This window comes from Pelobates fuscus, chromosome 4 (assembly GCF_036172605.1).
Source record: "Pelobates fuscus isolate aPelFus1 chromosome 4, aPelFus1.pri, whole genome shotgun sequence".
In the NCBI taxonomy this organism is placed as follows: Eukaryota; Metazoa; Chordata; class Amphibia; order Anura; family Pelobatidae; genus Pelobates; species Pelobates fuscus.
In genome coordinates this window covers 381,828,163-381,834,162 of record NC_086320.1, presented here as the reverse complement: position 1 = coordinate 381,834,162, position 6,000 = coordinate 381,828,163, and positions in this window count along the sequence as shown.

The window sequence follows — 6,000 nt, the reverse complement described above, 5'->3', positions numbered from 1 at the left end:
CGTATCCTGAACGCTGACACCAGCAGCTGGTTGTTCTCCCCTCTCTTCAGGGCCGGATTAACATAGGGGCTGATGGAGCTGCAGCTCCAGGCCCATGGAATAGGCCCATTGATTTTATAAAAAAAAAAAATTTTTTTTTTTTTTACACACTACTCTTAGGGTTGCCAGGTATTTATAATGTATTTATTAGGGTTGCCAGGTATTTTTCAGAAGTACTTCTCAGGTATTTGAGGCTGCCTAGCCAGTGCTGGTTTTGCAGTAATACTGGCAATAGAAATGTCTCTCTCAGTATAAACAGATTATTCTGCAATACCCGCACCGGCCAGTAGGGGTCACTGTTTGTGTGGAGGCAGGGATAAGAAGTTACAGCATCTCCCTCCCTGCCTCTCTCTACTCACTGACCCGCGGGGAAGCAGATCTGCGCAGAGAGTCCAGACAGCAGCTCCGAGCCTGCGAGACATGGGGACACTGGGGAACATGGGGACCCTGAGACACTAGGGACACAGTGACACTGCAACATTTTGACCCATGTCTCTCAGTGGCCCCTAGTCTCTCAGTGTCCTCATGTCTCCCAGCCAGTGTCCCTAGTGTCCTAGTGTCCCCATTTCTCCCAGTGTCCCTAGTGTCTGTGTCCCTATTCTCCCAGAGTCCCCATGTTTCTCCCAGTCTATGAGTATCCCCATGTCTCCCAGTGTCCCAATGTCTCTAAGTGTCCCATAGTACCCTAGTGACATCGGGACACTGGGAGACATGGGGACACAGACTCTAAGGGACACTGGGAGACATGGGGCTACAAACACTAAGGGACACTGGGCGACATGGGGACACTGAGACACTGGGGGACACAGAGACATGGAGACACAAGGAGACATGGGGACACTGGGCGACTTTGAGACTTGGTAGATATGGGGCACTCCCAGTGTCCCCATGTCTCCCAGCCAGTGTCCCTAGTATCTTAGTATCCCCATGTCTCGTAGTGTCCCTGGTGTCTCTCAGTGTCCGTAATGTGCCAGTGTCCCTAGTGCCTCAGTGTTTCCTAGTCTCCCAAAGTCCCCTAGTCTCCCAGTGTCCCAATGTCCAGTGTCTGTGTCCCCTAGTATAAAATAAAAATCTCAGGCACTCAAGTCTCCCAGTGTCCCCTATGTATCACAGTGCCCCCTATGTATCAGAGTGTCTCAGTGCCCCATGTCTCCCAGTGTCCCTGGTGTCTCTCAGTGTCCGTAGTGTCTGTGTCCCCTAGTCTCTCAGGGTCCCCATGTCTCACAGTGCCTCCAAGTCTCTCAGTGTCCCCAAGTATAAAAGAAAAAAATCTCAGGCATTCACTGTGATAGATTTAAGCAGGTTTATTGGACACTGCAATGTTTTGCCCTGTACCCAGGTCTTTATCAAGTCTCCAGTGTCCCCTATATATCACAGTGTCCCCTATGTATCACAGTGTCTCAGTGCCCCATGTCTCCCAGTGTCCCCTCATGTCTCAAAGTCACCCAGTGTCCCCATGTCACTCAGTGTCCCCAAGAATCTCACTGTCCCCAGGTCTCCCAGTGTTCCCTAGTAGCTCAGTATCCCCATGTCTCCCAGTGCCCCAATGTCTCTCAATGTCCCCTAGTGACACAGACACTAAGGGACTGGGAGACATGGGGACACAGACATGCCCCTTTTTTGTGCATGTTTGCCTCTTTCGGCAGTTCTGGTTATGTGATTTGTGTCAGTGGCCCACCCTTTTACACGATCCATAGACTTCCTGCTTTACTGGACATTGCTGTTAGGGGGTATGGGTTTACTTGAAAGATGAAAGCGTATGATTAGTATAGGGTATGTGTTTTCTCATAGCTGCATCCTATGAGTTTCCCTCCAGCACCATCTCCATCAGATACATGACGCTTAGGAGGTAGGACTGCTTTAGTGTTTTTGGTCAATTAGATTTTGTAATTAGGCCCATCATAATTGTCAGCACCAGGCCCGCTGGGCTCTTAATCTGGCCCTGCCTCTCTTTAGGCCCATGGCTGTTATCATTTGTTGCAGGAAGGGTAGTAGCTCTGGTCCCCCGACATGCTCAGGAACCCCTCTGACTCGGACATTGCGGCGCCTGTGCCTGGACTCCTGCACGGTCACCATTCAGGTAAGTTTCTGGATCTGGGTGGTCATTTTCTCCAGCTGATCGTGGGTGGCCTGGGTTCGAGTGTCTCGTGCCGCCTCCCTTGACTCAAGATCAGTTACTCTGGTTGTGAGCTTACCCAGATCCGCTTGGGCTTCTTTGAGGTCTGCTTTCCACACCTTCCTGAAGTCTTGTAGGAGGTTTCTGATATCACCCCGTGTCGCCGGTAGTGAGTCCCCCTATGCCTCTGAGTCCGAGTGCATGCTGCTTTCCGATGTGGAGGCCCGCTCCTCCTGCTCGTCCCTAGATTCCATTGAGGCCTCTTCATCGCTCTGAGCCTCCGGCGCCATCTTAGGTGGCGCGTGCGGAGTCGGCCTCGCAAACGAAAGCCTAATGTCTGGTATTTTCGAGGTCTCTGGCTGTTTTGTTTTTTTATTTTTACGCCCCATGGTCGACTCTGGGTGTGGGGCCATGGGGTAACAAAGTTTGGGAGCGAAATTGTTGCTGTAAGGTCACTTTTTTTGAGCCGTTTTTGCGGAGCTCCTCTCCTAGACGTCTGTTCAGTTGCTTGGTTGGCCACGCCCCCTATTTATTATTTTTTTTAACAATGTCTGCACATATATGTATAACTATTTTTATTTCTTACCTATCCACATTTGTATCTGTAGTTTCATCCATTTTTTATCTCTAGTCCGGTTTTTATTTTTATTTATTTTATCATATCTTTTTCCTCTTTCTTTTCATTTCATAGTCCTATTTCTCTCATTTTTATCTTCTATACCTATTATCTAAACAATCTTTACCCTTATTTATATATTTTTTATAATATATTTTTTACATTCCCTACACTTTTAAACATTTTAATATTTATCTCCCTAAATAGGAGTCCTATTATCAGTGCCCCTCTCCATATAGATATACTTACATTCATCTCATTGTTTATAACTAATCTTAAGGTTTTATTTTATTTCCTATTCTCAACTATTACTTAGAAACATAGAGACAAAGAATGTGACGGCAGATAAGAACCATTCGGCCCATCTAGTCTGCCCAATTTTCTAAATACTTTCATTAGTCCGTGGCCTTATCTTATAGTTAGGATAGCCTTATGCCTATCCCACGCATGCTTAAACTCCTTTACTCCTCCCTGCCTCTCTCTACTCACTGACCCGCGGGGAAGCAGATCTGCGCAGAGAGTCCAGACAGCAGCTCCGAGCCTGCGAGACATGGGGACACTGGGGAACATGGGGACCCTGAGACACTAGGGACACAGTGACACTGCAACATTTTGACCCATGTCTCTCAGTGGCCCCTAGTCTCTCAGTGTCCTCATGTCTCCCAGCCAGTGTCCCTAGTGTCCTAGTGTCCCCATTTCTCCCAGTGTCCCTAGTGTCTGTGTCCCTATTCTCCCAGAGTCCCCATGTTTCTCCCAGTCTATGAGTATCCCCATGTCTCCCAGTGTCCCAATGTCTCTAAGTGTCCCATAGTACCCTAGTGACATCGGGACACTGGGAGACATGGGGACACAGACTCTAAGGGACACTGGGAGACATGGGGCTACAAACACTAAGGGACACTGGGCGACATGGGGACACTGAGACACTGGGGGACACAGAGACATGGAGACACAAGGAGACATGGGGACACTGGGCGACTTTGAGACTTGGTAGATATGGGGCACTCCCAGTGTCCCCATGTCTCCCAGCCAGTGTCCCTAGTATCTTAGTATCCCCATGTCTCGTAGTGTCCCTGGTGTCTCTCAGTGTCCGTAATGTGCCAGTGTCCCTAGTGCCTCAGTGTTTCCTAGTCTCCCAAAGTCCCCTAGTCTCCCAGTGTCCCAATGTCCAGTGTCTGTGTCCCCTAGTATAAAATAAAAATCTCAGGCACTCAAGTCTCCCAGTGTCCCCTATGTATCACAGTGCCCCCTATGTATCAGAGTGTCTCAGTGCCCCATGTCTCCCAGTGTCCCTGGTGTCTCTCAGTGTCCGTAGTGTCTGTGTCCCCTAGTCTCTCAGGGTCCCCATGTCTCACAGTGCCTCCAAGTCTCTCAGTGTCCCCAAGTATAAAAGAAAAAAATCTCAGGCATTCACTGTGATAGATTTAAGCAGGTTTATTGGACACTGCAATGTTTTGCCCTGTACCCAGGTCTTTATCAAGTCTCCAGTGTCCCCTATATATCACAGTGTCCCCTATGTATCACAGTGTCTCAGTGCCCCATGTCTCCCAGTGTCCCCTCATGTCTCAAAGTCACCCAGTGTCCCCATGTCACTCAGTGTCCCCAAGAATCTCACTGTCCCCAGGTCTCCCAGTGTTCCCTAGTAGCTCAGTATCCCCATGTCTCCCAGTGCCCCAATGTCTCTCAATGTCCCCTAGTGACACAGACACTAAGGGACTGGGAGACATGGGGACACAGACATGCCCCTTTTTTGTGCATGTTTGCCTCTTTCGGCAGTTCTGGTTATGTGATTTGTGTCAGTGGCCCACCCTTTTACACGATCCATAGACTTCCTGCTTTACTGGACATTGCTGTTAGGGGGTATGGGTTTACTTGAAAGATGAAAGCGTATGATTAGTATAGGGTATGTGTTTTCTCATAGCTGCATCCTATGAGTTTCCCTCCAGCACCATCTCCATCAGATACATGACGCTTAGGAGGTAGGACTGCTTTAGTGTTTTTGGTCAATTAGATTTTGTAATTAGGCCCATCATAATTGTCAGCACCAGGCCCGCTGGGCTCTTAATCTGGCCCTGCCTCTCTTTAGGCCCATGGCTGTTATCATTCGTTGCAGGAAGGGTAGTAGCTCTGGTCCCCCGACATGCTCAGGAACCCCTCTGACTCGGACATTGCGGCGCCTGTGCCTGGACTCCTGCACGGTCACCATTCAGGTAAGTTTCTGGATCTGGGTGGTCATTTTCTCCAGCTGATCGTGGGTGGCCTGGGTTCGAGTGTCTCGTGCCGCCTCCCTTGACTCAAGATCAGTTACTCTGGTTGTGAGCTTACCCAGATCCGCTTGGGCTTCTTTGAGGTCTGCTTTCCACACCTTCCTGAAGTCTTGTAGGAGGTTTCTGATATCACCCCGTGTCGCCGGTAGTGAGTCCCCCTATGCCTCTGAGTCCGAGTGCATGCTGCTTTCCGATGTGGAGGCCCGCTCCTCCTGCTCGTCCCTAGATTCCATTGAGGCCTCTTCATCGCTCTGAGCCTCCGGCGCCATCTTAGGTGGCGCGTGCGGAGTCGGCCTCGCAAACGAAAGCCTAATGTCTGGTATTTTCGAGGTCTCTGGCTGTTTTGTTTTTTTATTTTTACGCCCCATGGTCGACTCTGGGTGTGGGGCCATGGGGTAACAAAGTTTGGGAGCGAAATTGTTGCTGTAAGGTCACTTTTTTTGAGCCGTTTTTGCGGAGCTCCTCTCCTAGACGTCTGTTCAGTTGCTTGGTTGGCCACGCCCCCTATTTATTATTTTTTTTAACAATGTCTGCACATATATGTATAACTATTTTTATTTCTTACCTATCCACATTTGTATCTGTAGTTTCATCCATTTTTTATCTCTAGTCCGGTTTTTATTTTTTATATTTTTTATTTTATCATATCTCTTTTTCCTCTTTCTTTTCATTTCATAGTCCTATTTCTCTCATTTTTATCTTCTATACCTATTATCTAAACAATCTTTACCCTTATTTATATATTTTTTATAATATATTTTTTACATTCCCTACACTTTTAAACATTTTAATATTTATCTCCCTAAATAGGAGTCCTATTATCAGTGCCCCTCTCCATATAGATATACTTACATTCATCTCATTGTTTATAACTAATCTTAAGGTTTTATTTTATTTCCTATTCTCAACTATTACTTAGAAACATAGAGACAAAGAATGTGACGGCAGATAAGAACCATTCG